The 18,573-nt window shown below is 41.4% G+C and overlaps 1 long non-coding RNA gene across 2 annotated transcripts; it reads right to left on the minus strand.

Annotated features, from left to right (window-relative positions):
* Positions 1-2,389: 2,389 nt before the first annotated feature.
* On the minus strand, positions 2,390-17,415 carry LOC137473329 (uncharacterized). Of its 2 annotated transcripts, XR_010998692.1 has the most exons (4): positions 16,816-17,415; positions 10,612-10,742; positions 8,913-9,089; positions 2,390-2,882 (listed from the first exon to the last, which is right to left on the minus strand). It is a non-coding gene; the product is annotated as an uncharacterized lncRNA (long non-coding RNA). The 2 variants fall into 2 exon arrangements; XR_010998693.1 differs by lacking the exon at positions 10,612-10,742.
* Between the last annotated feature and the right edge of the window lie 1,158 nt (positions 17,416-18,573).

The raw sequence follows: 18,573 nt of genomic DNA on the forward strand, positions 1-18,573 counted from the left end.
AGTGGGTTAGGTAAATAAGTTCCAAATGAAATCCCACAAACTGTGGATCAGGACTACTGAAGCATTGTTTTTGATTGCCACTTTATTACCTCCTTTACTGCCTCTCAAATAGATTGCAGAGAGCATGGTATGCCAAGAGAGAAGAATGAGCCTCCCTGTCCTAGTAAAATTGTGGGTTTCTTCCAACTAGAAATCCTAACCCAGATCTCTTTTCACATAAATAAAAGTCAGAGCAGGTCTTGCACTGTAGCAATTTCTTACAATGTCATTTTAAAAGTGCTCTGCTGCAAACTTCCCTGCAAATGAAAACAATCCGTCTTCCCAAGGCATCCTGCAGAGTGTGTGATTTTTCAGGCAAGGTGGGAGTGGGTGATGTTGAAATGAAGACGGAACAGGGTGACACAGTACACCAGGACTTCATGAGATCTGTTTTCTGCATACTGACCCTTACTAATGAGAAAAAAGCTCCGCTGTGTCTTAAACATCATGAAATCACAGACAAAAACAACTAGCTGGTGATGGCTGCCAACAGCACTTCTGTTCCATCTCTGTACCTCAACACTTAGCAGTGAGTGCTGGGTTTCAGTAACACTTGTAACTGGGACTAACGACATGGAGCACCCAGGCAGCTCAGCAGCCAATCTGCCAACCTGCTGCTTTTGCTGTTCTGCTATAAAGGTAAGTCCCAAGCACACAATGTAGGACAATAATGTTTTATGTTCCAAGATATTGCTGTCATAAAGTTTCCCAGGTAAAAAGTACTTGAAGGGCACTAAAAGTGGGGAGAGTCACAAGATGAACAGTTTTCATGGTTGCCTGAGTCAGAGCTGATACCAAGGTTCTAGTAAGTCCTAGTGAATAGAAAAAAAGATTTGTCCTGGTTTTAATAATAGAGACAAGATGGAAAGGTGCTACCTTTGCACCATAGCTATTCTGCTTTACCCTTCACCCACCTTCACCATCCACCATCATTTTAATCCAATATATTGAATCTATATATAGTACTATAAAGGTGCCAAGAATGTTACAAATAAAAGAAAATTTTAAAAAACACGCCAAACCCAGGAATCATATCTGTTCTATACATCTTATGTCACCTCCATATCACTATGATGAGAAGCATTTCTATCATACAAGCTGGACCAGTGAGTCCTAATGATATCAGTGTCAGGATTTCACCATATAACTCAGCCAGTGCCCCAGAAATCTCCATCACCACCAAAACACAACCACTGAAAGTCAAGGACTCATTTACATCTTGCTGCACTGTGGTTACTGTGGGACTTAATTATAGCCAAAGACTCTGCAACTACTCCTAGGAAAGAACATAGTGGCATCTTTAATGTCAGTACAAAGCAGATGGGTGTTGGGCCCTGCAAGGTTGACTGAGCACATGGGTAAAGCTGTGAGCCATGACATGAAGCTTCCTGGCACAGTGGGGGCAAAAAGGATGACAGTGAGTTGTGAGGAGATGAATTCAGAGTATGGCCCTCTGGTACTGTGAACCTGTAGGTACAACCATAATACACACTCATCTGGAAGGCCCTTTCCCTTTGCCAAACTGGTAACAGTATAAATAGGACTCAGGATACAGGGCTTCAAAGAATGAACCATTGTTTTTCTTCAGGCCATGTTAAAAAAATATAATAATCCCCCTAAGTTTTTCTTCTGCACTTTGCATGCTAGTCAGAATGCACTTTCCTGGGAAATGCATTATAATAACAGGCAATGTTTAGCATCACATTTGAAGTGAGCACATCCCAGTGATTAAAATCCAGGCAACAGAAATAAACACATCAGCAGGACATGCTACACAGTACTGAATTGGGACTTCTTTGTTTTATGACTTTCTTGAGCATTAAATACTGTGTGAGAAAAACATTGTTCAAACTTAACCATCTGTATTTGGTTTCTTTTGAGTGCATTACAATCATCAGTAAACATTTTAAGCCTAGAATCAGAAAACATGCTTGTACTTGTGGGAGAATAATTGTGACAGTAAAAGGTGTCTTTGTAGCAATAGAATTGTTTTATTTCTTTTTAAAGTGAATTTATTAGAAATTTGTTGTTTTTAAATGAGGCTAGTTCATGTTAAAGTGACATAGTCCATTATGTTAAGCTGACAGAGAAACAATTTCCCTGTAAACAGTTTTCTGCATATCAATATCCCACTTCAAAGTGGGAGGAAAGTTTTAAATTATTGCAATTTTCAAAGCTAAAGACCTAGAGAAAAGAAAAAAAAACCCTGGAGTTCAAGGTCAGTATTTTGCTTTGACAATTTCAAAACATATCTTTTAATGCAACTTCTTAAATATGTCATTAGGTTTAATTTTCAAAACAAAAAGTATTTTTAAATGAGAAAGCCATTCAGTTAGAAACTACCAAAACATTCTGATGGTTCCAAAATTTTATTTCCACAAGAGTTTTCAAGTTAAGATATTTGTGAAAGCCAACTCTTTCCCACAAAGAGTCTCAGTTTCTGTGAATCAGCATGTTCTGTCTCTGAAGAATTTATTACCAGCATGACACAAAGGCTCCCACCTCACAAGACCTCTTCTCCAAGAGCCTGTTACTCTCCACCCTCATGGGAGCTGCCACTGCAGCAAGAGCACTGGGTTTGGCTTCTACCCCTCGCTGAGAGACGACATCCTGCTGCCAGCTGTGGTTCTCATATCTCTGCTGAAGTCTGCTCTCTCTCCAGCCAAACACCAGAAGATAACAGGAAGAGCACAGGGTAAGAGGAACACTGCACCTGCAAGCATCTCCTCATACCTACCTCTTGGGTAAAGCTTCAGATCCTTGGAAGCTCACTTGGAAAAGATGAGCATGAAGAGGAGGACGCTGGCCACCTCACCCACAGCTCCTTGAATTCTCACAACCTCCTGTACAGAAGTACAACACTAACCATCAGCACACAGGGTGGTATCAGAATCATATTTTAATCACCCATGTTGAAAAGCAGTGAAATGGTCTCACTCATAATTTGTTCTGCCCCACTGGAAAATGCAACTCTGTCTTCCAACTCATCCTCTGGGCCACTCTGGCCAAGCCCATGGTGACAGAATGTCTATTACCCCAGATACATCACCTCAAGGCTCCCCAACCTCAGCCTCAGCACTGACCCCCTCAGCAGTCCAGCTTACAGCACCCCAGGGATCCTCTCATTCTCCCAGTTCCCTGTTCTCCATACCAGAGTTAGCAGCTGCTGTCATTGCTGTTGAGCTCTACTCATGGAAATCCTGGCCCAGGAACAGGGGCTGGAAAAAACTGCCTTGATCCAGAGTCAGACTTTCTGCTCCAGTCGTTAGAGGTACTCGGGTGCTGAAGTAGCTGGTTGGATGTGCCAGCATCATTCTGCACTCTTAGCAGGTTAACTGGTTGAGGTCAGAAGAGACATGCAAGAGATACAGGTAGTTCCATACCCAAATAGCATAAAATCAAAGCTTGGTTTCTAAACAGTATGCAGAAAGACTGCCCACACCATTTCACTCTTCCTTTCTCTAGTACTGTCAGTATCAGGGGCTTTCTGTGCCTCTTGGATGATTAAAGCCATGCAACCTTTGGCCTCATGCCTTATAACTCCACCCAAGGCATGCTGTAATTCCCTAGAAATGCACTGTTTGTAATGTTTTATTATTTAATTATACTCTGGCTTTATTTGATTTGAGGCATGTCTGTTTCTTCACTAGCTACATGTGAATTTTAAGCCCTTGAAGGCAAGACTGAGAGAACAGATGCGCTGCAAACCTTGCTGATACCAGAACTGCTGTGCTCAGCACCTGTCCTCTTCTATTTGCCTTGCTCATGCTCCCACTAGGAGAAGCATGGCCCTCACAGCTAGCACAGTGCCAGCAGCAAAGTCTATATTGTTTGTATCTCAGACTGGACGACGTCCTCATGTCATGTTATACATCCCCAGACTCCCAATTATGAGTTATCCTTTACAACACCTTGGTAATTTCTTAAATAAACAGAAATGAGCAAAGGGAGAAAATCAGCACTTACTGGAAAAATTATCAATTAGGGAGGTATTTTTCTTCATGGATTTTTATCCCAAGAAGTGACAAAAGCAGATGCCATGAACTAATGAACAACATACCTAGGATGTTAATCAGAAAAAGAAGAGGGGAAAAAAAGAAGAAAGGTGAGTGATTTGGTCATTCCCAGGTCTAGGCATGAATTTTGTGCTTTCTAGAAGTATACAGTCCTTAGGATGAAGGAAAAGCAAAGCACCTTGATGTAGCTTCATTTCTCAAGGTTTGGCCTAGCTTAACACATGCAAAAATCTGCAGCAGTACTAGACAGGCTGACAAGCTATCCAGTACAACAATAATTATTTCCATATCATGAATGATAAGGTCATTATTCATATGAATTCCCATGGAAGTCAGTTGAGCAAAAGTTTGGAGAATTCCCCCCAACATATGAAAATCCCATAATGGTATTTGCAGTAAATTGCAAAATATAATTAAAGTTGGCTGGTATGCTCTAGAATCCCTCTCATTCTCATTAGCCTCAATGATCTTACTCCTCGCTTTTTTTCCTCTATTTAAAACACTTATAAGTCCTATAAGTGAAATAGGAATTATAAGAAATATAAGTCCTATCTAGCTAAGAAATCCTTTCAAATAGGAAAGTGTATATTTAGAAATGTGTAAGGAAGAAGGAATAACAAGCACTCTCTGTAAACATCCCTTACCTCCTTTCATTTTGCCCTTTCAGAGAAAGGGAATTTGCCATTTGGAGCCAGCGAAGTCTTTTTGTTGCCTGTTTCTGGGTCCCAGTTGATTAGTATTTCCCAAAACACAGCACTGCTGTATGAGAGTTGCATGTTAGGCATGTAGAGTTCAACAATAACAGAATTCTTTTTGTTTTGGCAGAGCTTGCCTCAGCTTGGAAACTTTCTGCCTGAGTTTGATGTCAGTCAAACTGAGCAGTCAATATGACCATCCAAAAAAGTAATGCTAAGTAAATGGAGTTACTGCAACTTCTGCTACGGCAACAGACATCATAATGTGTTCCCAAATATTTTGTAGTCCAGGGTTAACAAACAAGAGATACAGATTTCATTATTTCTATATGCATATATATATATATATTTAGTTTAACTGATGGATACTCCTAAATTTGTGTAGCAGTCAGATCTGAAGCACAGGGAAGGCCAATTGTCCTTATCATTTCTGCCAGAGCCGATCGACTCTATGATAACATTGATGAAATGGTTATAGTTATCTAATCCTTTTGGCTAACTCAAATCCTTCAAGCTTGAAGCCACCAAATATCATCCAGGATACATTTGTGAATCTGTAGAAGGAGATGCTGAAACAATAATTGACAGTGTCTCTCCTATGTTAACTCAAAGGACTGCCCCAGGACAGGAAAATATCCATGTTCTTAACTATTTATTGCACAGGAAGTAGGGGGAGATGTTAACCTTCTTCAAATCCCTAAAAGCAAGGGAATGAGAAAAGAAAGCTAAGGTAACTGTTGATAAAATTCTGGCAAATATGCATGACATTTATATGACTATACGTCTCTGTTCCCTCACAAGAAAACCTTACTGCTGTTTTTCAGCTTGCATCTTTATCTTTCATCCTTAATAAAAATTAACATTGAAATTCACTGTCTTTAAACTAATGATTTGCACAGGAAGTGTCATTTGCCACAAATCAATTTTTAGAGTTAGCTTGTAACCTGTAACATAAATAATTTTTAAACATCACGCCATACCATTACATGCCAAAAAATACAGGGATGTTTGCCTGTTTGGTGGATCACAGACAATTTTAGGTGCTGAGAGATACTGAAATGGCTCTGTAAAGATCATGGGCTGCTCACTAGACTATTTTCCCAAAAGCTTGATGTTTCTTGGTAGTTATGGTATGACACATCGATAACAATTTTTTTAAGTAGGAGGCTGTGAATCCCACAGCTGCAAGGGCTTGGAGAAGCAACTCGAAATGTGACCTCGAAGAACTTCATTTTTGAGGGGGAAAAGTTTCATTTAGACATTTTGACACTTCTGTCATTCTTTGGGTCTGCTGTTTTTAAATTGTATTGGCTTACTGTGAAAACAGTGAATACATAACTGTAAAGTAACCTTTAGTACACATCTATTTACTTGCCTTGTTACAAAGAACAAGAAATCTACCCTTCATTTAAGCAAAGTCAGGGATGTTCTATGTTTACTTGTCTGTCCCCTTTCTATCCATTCCTAAAATTTACTTAGCTTTTTGACTGGCTGTGAGCTACGGATTGCATAGACTTGCCTGCAGCTATTTCAAGGTGACTTCCCTGAACAGCAACAGCTTATGTGGAGTCTAGCACTGTGTAACATATAGTCACAGCTGGATTTCCACCCTGAGTGGATTATTTTGCATTTATTAACACAGAATTTCATCTGCCACTTTATAGTTTAGTCTTTGAGTGTTATGAGCTTTTTTCTGCTGACCTGTAAAGGACCTTCTTCTTGAACAAGCCTACCTTGTCCTTCATCCTCTCATAAATACAGCAATAGGCCCGTGTATGCAGACTAAACTAGTTAGACTTTAGCAGAAAAACCCTTTACTCTGCAAAGTTACATTTTTACTTCTCACTTCATTCCGAGAAGGGAACTTTCCCACTTACTGAACAACGTAATAATTTTATAAGAGGAATGGTGATGACTTTGGATCATCTTTCTTGGAGCAGCACACAGCATCCAACCAGTCTATGTTAACTCATTCCAAAAAATGGTAGAACAGCAAGGTAGTGCTACAAAACCACAATGTAAATTTTTCATAATGCATAGGCCTGTGCCTTCTCACCTAATCTTTATTACTTAGCTTCTAAAAGTCTGCCTACCACAAAGCCAGATTCAAGACTGGCAGCACAACAGCCACTTTCCACCCTCAAACAGCTAGGATGCAAATTCCAGTTAACAATCTGGCAATTTCATATTTGAATCATTTAAAATACTCAGTAAGCAGTGCTTTTCTAAAAATTATGCTATACTTAGCCTAAAACTATTCTGCCTCAATTTGAATATATTTTCTTTCCTCCCCTCCTGAAAAATGTTACAATAGCTGTAAGCCACTCCATAGTGAGTATCAGTACACTGCTATCACACTCTTATTATATTCTATAGATTTAGAAGTAGAGTTTCAACTTCTAATGTGTTTGAGATAGAAAAGTGAATTTATTTACTTTTCTATCTTTCATAATTTTCTTCAAAATCTTTTTGGTGTACCTGCCTATGTTTTGGCACGTATCTTGTGAAAGTTAATTCTCCTTTTTATGCTCCTTATTTGTAATGACTTCCACATATTCAATTATGTCTTTTTATTTCCTTTATTCTTTTTAGGTCTGTTTGAAAGCTAATTTTGCTAGGAAAAAAGCACATTACCTCTCAAAAAGACCCTAGGATGATGCTAGGTCCTTCTCAGCTGGAAGGGAATCAAAATCCCATACTAACATTGTTGGCATAATCTGGAAGATCCTTTATTCCTGCTTCCTGAACTGACAACGGGAGGAAAGAACGGGTGAACTCTTTGGTTTCTTAACAGTAAGACCTGAGGTCAGGACCTAGACAATTTAAAGAAAAGACAGGGAAGGAGTTTTCCTCTCCTACACTACAATTCAAGTGAAGTCTTTCAACAGTGCTAACTAGCACATTTTAACAATTAGACATCATTATCATGTTTTTCCTGAAGAGAGCCTACTCATTAGTTAAGAATTAAATATGTCAAAAAAACACATAGAGTTTAAGCATTTATTATTCTTGTCAAGTTGCAACCCATATTTGGCCTATTTGACAGAAAAGCCAGAAGACATTAGTAACTTTAAAAGAAAAAACTTCCCTTTTTCCTTACTGTTTTCCTGTGGTACAACCTAAAAATTCAACAGAAATTCCCATCTCCATTTGGACCAGCCTCCTGATCACATAGACTGTAACTTCTGGTTGATTTGTAATTCATATCTTTTAGATATCATGTTTTGAAGGCACCCTTATAGAGAGTCTATACACCTTAGCAATTTTTAACTACTTACCCTTGCATAACTTATTTTTCAGTTTATTCCCACGTTAAACCTGATTAGCTTTAGTGTCCAGTACTTAGATTTTGTAAAATCACTTTACTGAAGAGACCTAAACTATCACCTATTTTTCCTCAGATACATTTTAAAAACTGAGATCAAGCCATTTTTAGTATTTCATTTTTTTCTGCACAGACTGAATTATGATGATCTCCTACTGCTGCATTGAGGAAAAGAAGTGAGAAGCTAAAAGAAACCAGAGCAGAATCAAAGTGGGAGTGTAGATGAACACTGATGATTCCAGTGTTGATTTTCTCTTGATTCCCTGAAGCAACTACTGTTCCAGTGTCCCATGACACTGTGAGATGTGGAACACAACCAAACCCTCCAGCTGCTTCACTAAGTCCTTTAGGTATCAAAGCCAAAAACAACATCATGGGTGTGTCAACTTCATTAGCAATGATTAGGACAATCACACAATTGAAGCATTTTGTATGACTCAGAAAAGGACTCTTCAACGACTTAAATCCAAATCAAAAACATCTTGTTTTACTGTTAACTGTTTGGCTATTACTAATTGCTTATGTGATTACACCAGTGAATGTAGGATTTTAAAAATACAAACAGACCTGTTCTTTACAATGAAACATAATTTTAGCAAAACACCTGCAAAACAGAAATGCTTCTGCATTCAAGGAAACTAGTAATGAACCTGGCGACTCAACAGAGCAGATTCTGGAAATAAAAGCAGAGGATTTCATTTCCCCCAACCCTACAGCACATGCATTATGGGTACATGTGCAAAGAACATCTCCACATTTCATCATTTGAATAAAGAAGGCACGTTTCACCTGCTGAAGCAACACAAAAGAAACTTGTTTGACTCTGTCCCAAATTACCTTGCTATGCCTCCTTCTTTGGCCCCTCAAAGGAGGCATGGACTTTGCAGTCTCCCTTTATTGCTGTTCTCATCATGCACATAGTTCAATGAGACTTCAGTAACAAAGCAGACTCAAAGAGTGGTTTCGACATACTGATTGGTGATAAAGATTTTGATGTACAATTTCACATTGTACCTGGACAAAGAAGCAAAGTGATTTCAGCTTCAGTTCTCTAAAAGACATTATGAACTCAATATGGCAAAACCCAAGAGGTGATTCCAGGAGACCACCTGTTGAAATCCTGAAGGCTTTTCTCCAAAGTAAGGACTGAATAAGAACTGCAAGACTGACTCAAAGTGTGGGAAAAAAAAAAACAAAACCAAAAACAAACTAAGAACTGATGACTATAAAATCTGCAGATTTGGGAGGAAAAAAGTAAAATAAGGTGGGAGAAAGTGTTGAGTGTATAAGCAAAATGACAGAAATGTACCACAATAAACAAAATAACATTACACATGTTCCCAGTAGCGTGTCTCTTCTATCAGTCATGCTACAGCAACCAACAAAACAAAGCAGATAAAATATCCTATAAGATCTGCACTGATTTATTTCTTTGATTTGTTGTTTTTTATAAAATAGGCATCCACAAATAAACCCAAATCAAGTCTGTTATTTCTCTTCAGCAGCAGGAGGGCAGACTGTAGGATTGGGAACTTTTCAGATGTTATTTCCCTGCAATGCCGGTGGTCTTAGGTTCCTGGCCTTTTTAAACTCTTTGCGCAAGCCAGACCAGCAAAACAGAGACTGGGAAGAATTAACACCATTACAATAGCAAGAGTCCAGAGCATTATTAGCTACACTTCAAGAAATGGATCATATTTCCAAGCTACATTGACATATAAGAAAATATCAAGGCAATGTGTAGAATCAGTTTAAATAAAAATCACCAGTCACCATAAAGCTTGCTGGTGTTTTCAAAAGCTATAAACTCAGTTAAAAAAAAAAAAAACACATAAGAACATGAAATTTTGCTAAAAAAAAAAAAGATAACCAGGGCTTCTGAAACCACTCTTTAAGAACAACATCTAATTTACAGAGCATAGAGATAATATATTTATCTGTTAATTATCTGCTCATGAAAGCTTAATTCTGCTTGACTTCTGCATATACAATTCCCAACAACAGTGGAGAGCTGTGACAATATATTGAGAGGACATTTGTGTGAATAAAATGTTGATACAAATGTTTGCTTTTCTAATAATTTCTGCAAAATTCTTTAATTGACTATATTATTTTTGGATATATGGTAGATTTTAACAACTGCAAAAATATAAAACTAAGGAAATTAAATTCTTGAGCATAAACTATGTGTGCCAAGGTTGTAAGAATGATATAAAAGATAAGCAGTGTACACCAGTGCTTTACAATTCCACCGTACCTTCAGGGCTGTCATTTGCTTTCTAAGTACATACCTCTTTCTAACAATACATGCAACTTGTGCATGTATTGTTAGAAAGCAGTACTGCTTATCTTGTTACATGCAGTCTGCAACTCTAAAACTGTCATTTTATCCTGATTAAAATGAAACATAAGAAAAACTTATTTTCACATTCTGCACTCCAAGACCTAAAATGATGTGCACTGAAACAAGGACATGCCTTATTACTTCTACATGCACAGATGTCTTTGAGAGAAGATGAACAACTATTGAAATTACATCACAAATTCTTGGAATCTTAAACTGTAGTTTCCATCTCTGCATTGAACAGGTTTATGTTTTAGGCAGATGGTATTCTAGCCTTTCTATTTCACTTCATGAAAACTGCATATTCCATCAGATCTTCAGGTCTTAAGCAAAGATTTGATAAAATGTCAGTGATTTAATTTTTTTAATTATTCACAAGTATTTAAATGAAATTTCATACAGGTGATTACTGTTAGAAAATAAACATCTAACATTTCTCTCATTTAAGATGTACTTCAAAATTAAAACACCATTTCACTAACAATAACCATAATTTACCTCATGCTTGTATTTTCAAAGGCTATTTAGAGCATATGGCCCAAACAGATTTGATGTGGTTTTCCCACCTTGTTCAGAGAGTATCAGTAACTGATTCACCTTTGGGGTTGGTTCACTCAGAAATGTAAGGCTCAGCAAGCCTTCTCAGAATTTTTCTGCTATCCTTATCCTACATAAACATCTTAATCATGATATATTACTACTAAAAGCTAGACGATACTGAATTATTTCCTGCCCAACATGCAGAAAACTAGATGATAGACAAATAGTTAAGGCACTCTTAAGTCCTCTCTAAATCAATGCCTGTTTTAAACACAGATTTCCACAGTCAAACTGGGGATCATTTTTTATGTCTGTGGAAACCTTCTGTCCATTTACTGTAAGGAGAGTCCAGACAAGTGAGATAAAATCAAAAATAGTGAACTCCCCTGTGGAAGCTGAGTGAATAAAAACTGTGTTTTGCCATATCAGCCAGAAAACATTGATGAATCTGGATCTGTGTATGCTACTTTCTCCAAATAAGGTAGTTTCCTCAACTTTTGCAGAAAGTTGATACAGGAATCAGAATCCTGTGGTCTTCTCTTACATCATCAGTCCCAGAAAAAGGGCTTCACAACTGTCCAGTCAGGAATATGAAGGAACTATATCTGTACAGTCACTAGAGCTGAGACTAGCCACAAAAGTGTCAGCATAATAAGACAGATTCAGTGGAAAGCTTTATTTCCATCATTTTCCTCAAAACATCTATGCTTTTTGGAAATTTCTTGGGTTTTGCTTCTTTCAAACACAAAGAGAAACATGCATCTCTTAGAACTGCCTATGTCTCTGATAATAAGAAACCACTGAATTCAGACAACTTCTAATATGCAATTTTTGTGACCACCTGCATCTAAGCAGGTGTTATCATAGAATGTCCTGACTTAGAAAAGAAGCACAAGGATCATGGAAGTCCAACTCCTGCCCTTGAACAGAACAAGCCCAAGAATCAGATCATGTGCCTGAGAGCACTGTACAAACACTTCTTGAACTCTGTCAGGCTTAGTGCTGAGACCGCTTCCCTGAGGAGCCTGTTCCAGTGTCTAACCACCCTCTGGGTGAAGAACCTTTTCCTGATAGCCAACCTACCCGCCCCTGACTCAGCTTCTGGCCATGTCCTCAAGTCCTGTCACTGGTCATGAGAGTCAAGAGATTGGCACCTGCCCCTCTGCTTCCTCTTCCTGAAACAAGGAAGTTTCAGACTGCAGTGAGGTCTCCCCTCCTCTTCTCCAGGCTGAGCAAACCAAATGACCTCAGCTGCTCCTGTATGGCTTCCCCTCCAGACCCTTCACTATCTTCACAGACCTCCTTTGATGCCTCCGATAGCTTTAAATCGTTTTTACACTGTGGCACCTAAAATTGCCCCCAGCACTTGAGGGAGGCTGCCCCAGGGCAGAGCAGAGCAGGACGATCCCCTCCCTTGCCTGGCTGGCCATGCTGTGCCTGATGGCCCCCAGGACAGGTTTGGCCCTCCTGGCTGCCAGGACACTGCTGGCTTACATTCAACTTTCTACCAACCAGTTCCCTCAGGTCCCTTTCTGCAGTGCTGCTCTCCAGCATCTCATTCTCCAGTCTGGGTGTGCATCCAGTGTTGCTTTCTCCCAGGTGCACAATCTGTCACTTGTCTTCGTTAAATTTCATATAGTTGTTGATAATCTACTAATTTAGATACATATAAATAATGTTACTCTTATCTTGTTCCCATTTCTTGGTCAGATGACTAATAACAGACTCCAGTCCCACAAGGGATGGGATTGCCTTTGAGTTTTTCCTTCAGTGTTTACAGCACAGAAAATTCACTAGAAATGACAATAAAAATCTCATTTAAATAATCTTCCATACTTCTGAGACACCTCAAGGGGGGAATAATAAAAATATTGAAATTCAGCATCAGACAAATGCTGAATGCTGATGCTTGTTCACATGGAAAGGTTCACTAGCTCTCTAAAAAAAATGTTCATCTGTCATAGGTCCTAAGCTGCAGCAGAACCACCACAAAACACACCAAAGTTCTGCCAAAGTCCTTGAAGAAGACATGAAAGCAAGAAGCTCCCTGTTCTGCTTTTCATAGTCAAACTTTCTCCTCGCTCTTCTGGATACCCAGAATTGTTCTTTTCTGCATTACAGCTGGTGAGACAGAGCAGATCTCCCTGAGCTGCCCTGCTCACTGCAGCTGGGGAGCAGCCCTGTGACTCCATGGTGGGCTGGTGGAGGGCTCACCCAGGGACCAAGGTCTCCCGGGCTGCTGGCCCCTGCCAGTTCAGACGGGCTGCTAAGGCCAGCAGGGCAGACCACACAGGCTGCTGCAAGCACTGCCACAGAAAACGGTGCCACTCTTACAACACACAAGATTCCCATGCCTGGGGAGTTGCTGGTGTAAATAGGCAGTTGCTTTTCATCCGTGGACCCTACCTCAGCACAACATTTATTATACATAAAGAAGGGCACACTTAAATACACTGCTATGCTGCAAATCAACACATTAAAGATTTCCTCAAAGATTTACTTAGAAGTAGTTAAAGTTTCAAGCTGTTTGATTTTTTTCTTCTGGAAAGATTAAAACTCAGCAAACAGTGAAAACACCACAGGGGAAAAAAATCCATAAAACTACAACCAGAATCTTGCAGTAATTATTTCAATACTGATCAAAATACTTCACTGGATACTGGGAACTGAGGTCAATATGCAGTTGTATGCAGTTGGTCCCATAAGCTTGTCCATCTAAATTAAGTTTTAATTTGTAAAAAATTTGGCCTTTAGGATGAATATCCTAAAAGGCTCTGGCTATTTGGCAGTCTCAGAATTAATTAGCTCTTCATCTGCCCCAAGTACTCCTCCAACAGCTTGGGTGAGCTGAAGGCATGCCTGTTATTTTTTTTATATTCTGAGCAATTATAAAAGGAGACAAAAATCAAAGTATTTATGTTACTTAGCACTTTATCATTTTAGTTATCAGATACTTGAAAGTATCTTATATTTGCTATGTGAACTCTTTCATTCTTATATATTTGTCTTATCAGACACCACACATCATTTCATGCCTACAACTTGCATATGGAATCCACAAATATCATAAACCATCACTCTTTGTCTGCAAACTGCTGTGTGCCAACTACAGTGTATAAGATAATGAAACACTTCACATATTATTGGCAAAGTATATGAGCTGTTAAATATGGGACCTCACAGTCTTACAGCCAAACACCTGGCAAAGTTGAAATTCATTTCATAGGTTTGGTAAAAGCTCTGTTTTTTTGTCACTTATTCTGTGTCTACTCAAAGGAATTTTGGTTGCATAAAACTCAAATATTTATGGTTCAGTGCCTGGGGAGGAGCATCTTTCCCATAAGCCTCCCCAAATAAAAAGCAGTCCAAAAAGCATTGCTTAACATTCTGCCAAAATAAGCCTTCTTCAGAGGCTGAAAAGGTTTGGCAAGAATGGCGTCTCACAACCAGCATCTCCTCTACTGTTTTTGTCCAGTCACTGAACTCAACTTGGATCAGCAGAATATGAAAAAGGTCTTTCTAAACTCCTTCTCTTCAAGGCAAGACAGGAAGCTCTGTCATATTTTAACCTGCTCATTGCTTCCTTTTTTTCAATCTGAGAAGTTCAGACAGTCTGGATGAGTCACGGAAGTTAACAATGCCTTCTAGGGTATTCAGCCAAATAAATCCCAAATTTCATGTCCTGAAGCCTAACCATCTGTATGAGGATCTCTTCAACGAGGCTGTTTCTCTAACTTCAGAATGAACATTCCTAGGCTCCTTCATATACACGGACAGTCTGATTTGCAGGATTAAGTGTTTTGAAATTCTCATTTAACTTCAGAAGGCCTGGTGAGTGCTAAATGCATACTCACATTTGCGAAAAGCACTCTTTTTCCAAACCAAACACTTCCAAGTCTATAGTACATTTCATTGCACAGGTATTCTCAGTCACACCCTACTGTCACCTTGAAAGCAACACACATGTCTATGATGATAGAATAACATTCTCAGAGATCTCAGCTCATTTGCCACTGCAGTTGCTTGTACTGCCGTCTTGAAAATCCCGTTTTTGTAGTTTTATGGTTTTCAGATGTAACCTTGAACACATAATGCATCCTGTCAAAACTAGTATCACAAAGTCTCTAAGAGATGGGACTCTACTGGTTAGGAGATGCATAGAAGAGCTGACTGAATCCATAGCCATCCAATGAACTCAATGCTTCTGTCTAATCTACTTGAGCTCTGTAGGAAAATGACATCCAGCACATTCTTGGGGATTATTTAGAGGCCTACTAAGGGACTGAAAACATATAGCTCAGAAGGATCTAGTCAAAAAACAGGTAAGTCAGGCAAGGATAAAGGCATTCAGAACCTCTTGAATCTAGTACACTGGTTAAGACATGGGATAACCTAAGTCATTCCCATCTGACAGCAGCTCAGTAGCCCACACAAAATGAACACAGTGGCTTCAGTCAGTTGGCAGACAGATGTTTACAGTGTAGCTGGAACTACGTGGCAAGCTCAGCAGAGTAGCCAAGCAGTTTTGCTAGGTTTAACACACCAGCAATAACGGAAGAAAGCATCAAAGTCCAACACTGCTCACCCTGACTTGCTGTTCATGGGGTCAGTCTAGGTCGCAGCCAAGAAGCTGTGCAGGAAGTGCTTGTGCTTGCTATCTGCTCTGATTGCAAATACAGCAGTCCAGACAATACTGCATTCCACGCAGATGCTAAATTAGCAATTGTAAGCAATTTTTAAGTAATACAAACCTCTCTCATAAAAAATCCCCAACAACTACATGTGACAATTGTTTACATTCCTTTAGCCTCGAAACAATTTTGTATTTCAAACTAGCTTTGAAATATGAATAATCCCAAAATCTCAATGGCCTTGGCCTCCTTGAGAGCCAGTCTGGAAGTGTGGTCTAACTGCTCTCGACTTTTTCCCCAATGAATGCACACAGTTAGCGGCTGTTAAAGCACAGGGCTGTGTTCTTCAGACAGTTTTGCTCCCAAAAACCATGCAGTCTATGTACTAGTTCTTTTAAGGAGAATGCTGAATGCAGGAAAACCAAAACACACAAGGTTCAAAAGGGCAACACAGTCAATTGCTACTGAAATTCAACATCCAAGTTACTTGCTGTTTGATTTTGGTTTGTTTTGAATAAAAATCATTTGAGATCACCTGTAATGAACAGAATGCATTGGGTTTCAGTGCTGGCACCTACCCCTCTGTCACTGTAAGATAACCCCAGTGCCAGTGGCTCTGCTCTCCCTGTAGAAGCTTGCTGAATCCTGGCCAGTGCCGGAGTCCTGAGTGCTTGAATTTAGTGGCCTCACCCAGCCTCACTAGCAGCCACCCCCAACCTGCCTGTAGCCCAGTAGAACCATTTCACCAAGACCGTGAAGGGTCTGGCGCATCTCTCTTATGAGGAGAGCCGAGGGACCTGGTCTGTTCAGTCCAGAGAAGACTGAGAGGGGATCTCATTAATGCCTGTAAGTATCTCAAAGTCAGATGCTAAGAAGATGGGGCCAGATTCTTTTTGGTGGTGCGCAGTGACGGGATGAGGAGCAATGACCATAAACTGCAACAGAGTGTTTGGGCATTGGAATAGCCTCCTCAGGGAAGCGGTCGCAGTACCAGCCTGACAGAGCTCAAGAAGCAATTGGACAACACTTTTAGGCACATGGTGTAACTCCTGGGGATGGTGCTGTGCGGGGACAGGGACTGGACTCGATGGTCCTTGTGGGTCCCTTCCAACATAGCATATTCTGTGGTTTTGTGAACTTCTTTACATTTAGGGCAGCAGAGCACTGGAACAGACTGCCCAGGGAGGTCACTGAGTCTCCTTCTCTGAAGACATTCAAAACCCACCTGGACGCCTTCCTGTGTCACCTGCTCTAGCAGACGCTGCCTTGACAGGGGGGTTTCGACTGGATGCCCTCCAGAGGCCCCTTCCAACCCTAACAATTCCGAGGTTCTGTGAGTGGAGCCGGACAAGGTGCCTCCTGCGGAAAACGGCGGGGGGCGGCGCGGCGCGGCGCACTGCGCCCCGGGAAGGCGGCACGGCGGCGGCCGGGCCCGGCCCAGGCGGCGGGGAGGGCGCTCCGCGGGCGGCCGCGCAGGGCCCGGGGCGGCAGCCGCGGCCGCCAAGGCGTTGGGCAGGGCGGCATCTTGCGGCCGCTGCCGGCGCTGCCGCTGCCGCCTCCGCCGGAGGGGCCCGCCCGGCGCCGCCGCGGGCGGCCGGCGGCAGCGCCGGGCCCGGCGGGGGCCGCGGCCCAGGCGCCGGGAGGCGGCGGGCGGGCGTCTGCCGGGAGCGGGGGGCGGGAGCAGGTGGCGCCTTTCCGCCCCGTCGGCGCGTTTCGCTTGGGGGTCTCCCGCCAGCCCCGGCTGCCGTCAGGCTCCTCTGGGCCGTAATTCGGTACGAAGCGTAACCCCGTTCTGTCAATTAACAGCGGCGAGTTAAGAGGTGCGAGCACGGTGCGTTCCAGCTGAGGTGCCTGTTCCCAGCTGTGATCTGACCGGCGGCCTCAGCCTTGCTGCTGCCTGCCCGCCTAGACACAGAATCACAGAGTCACAGAATGGATCAACTTGGAAGGGACCAGATCTGGTCCAAACTGCCTGCTCACGCAGGGTCTTCCTAGAACACATGGTACAGAATTACATCCAGATGGTTCTGGAATATCTCCAGTGAGGCAGACTCCACAGCATCTCTGGAAAATCTGTTCCAGTGCTTGGTCACTGCACAGTAAAGACGTTCTTCTTCACATTCAGGTGGAACTTCCTGTACCTCACTTTCTGCCCATTGGCTCTTGTCCTATTGCCTGGCACCACCAAGAAGAGCGTGGCTCCATCTTCTTGGTCCCCCTCTTTAGATACTTACAGATAATGACAAAGGAATTCACCCCACCATACCCTTCTAATAAGTGCCCTTGCAACCACCGTATACTGCCACTGGCCCCCTAACAGATAGCTCTTCTGCTTCTGGTAAGCTAATTGAGTGTTACAGAGTAATGTGCATTTATCAGGAAAATACAGCTATTTAGCAGCCGTGTAAGACACCTCTGGGGCACTAGCCGTACAGTGACTTTGACAAGAAGCAAAGTGAGTGCATAACTCAGCTGGCCTCGCAGCATTAGGACAGAGAGTCCGGGCAGGAGGTATGGAATATCTGCCACTGTGGAGAGGGACAGCTACAGAGCACAGACAGCCACCCATGCTACAGATCAGAGCAGATGGGGGAGCTGAAATCCATGCTCTTAAGGAGAAACTGCACGTAACACTTGACAACATCAAATGGTCATGACCCAAGTTTGAAATCTCTTCTGAAGGAACAGGATCTATACTAATCCAATTCCCACTCTGAGTACACCAGGGCAGTGGTTCAAGGATGACTCGGAGGGAAGGCTGCCATTTCCTGACTCACTATCCCCATTTCCTGTAGCCCGGCCTTTCAAGTCTCCATCCCGTTACCAGCTCCTGAAGTGAACCCTCTTATCGTGTGAAGTGCAATGAAGTCACATTCCCCCCCCCACCAGACTGTGTCTATACATACTCTCCCTCCTCCATGTTTTTGTCTGGAAATTTGTTGCTCATACTGTTAATAAGAACATTTTTTCACTAAGATCCAAG

Source organism: Anomalospiza imberbis, chromosome 1, assembly GCF_031753505.1.
Source record: "Anomalospiza imberbis isolate Cuckoo-Finch-1a 21T00152 chromosome 1, ASM3175350v1, whole genome shotgun sequence".
Taxonomy (NCBI): domain Eukaryota; kingdom Metazoa; phylum Chordata; class Aves; order Passeriformes; family Viduidae; genus Anomalospiza; species Anomalospiza imberbis.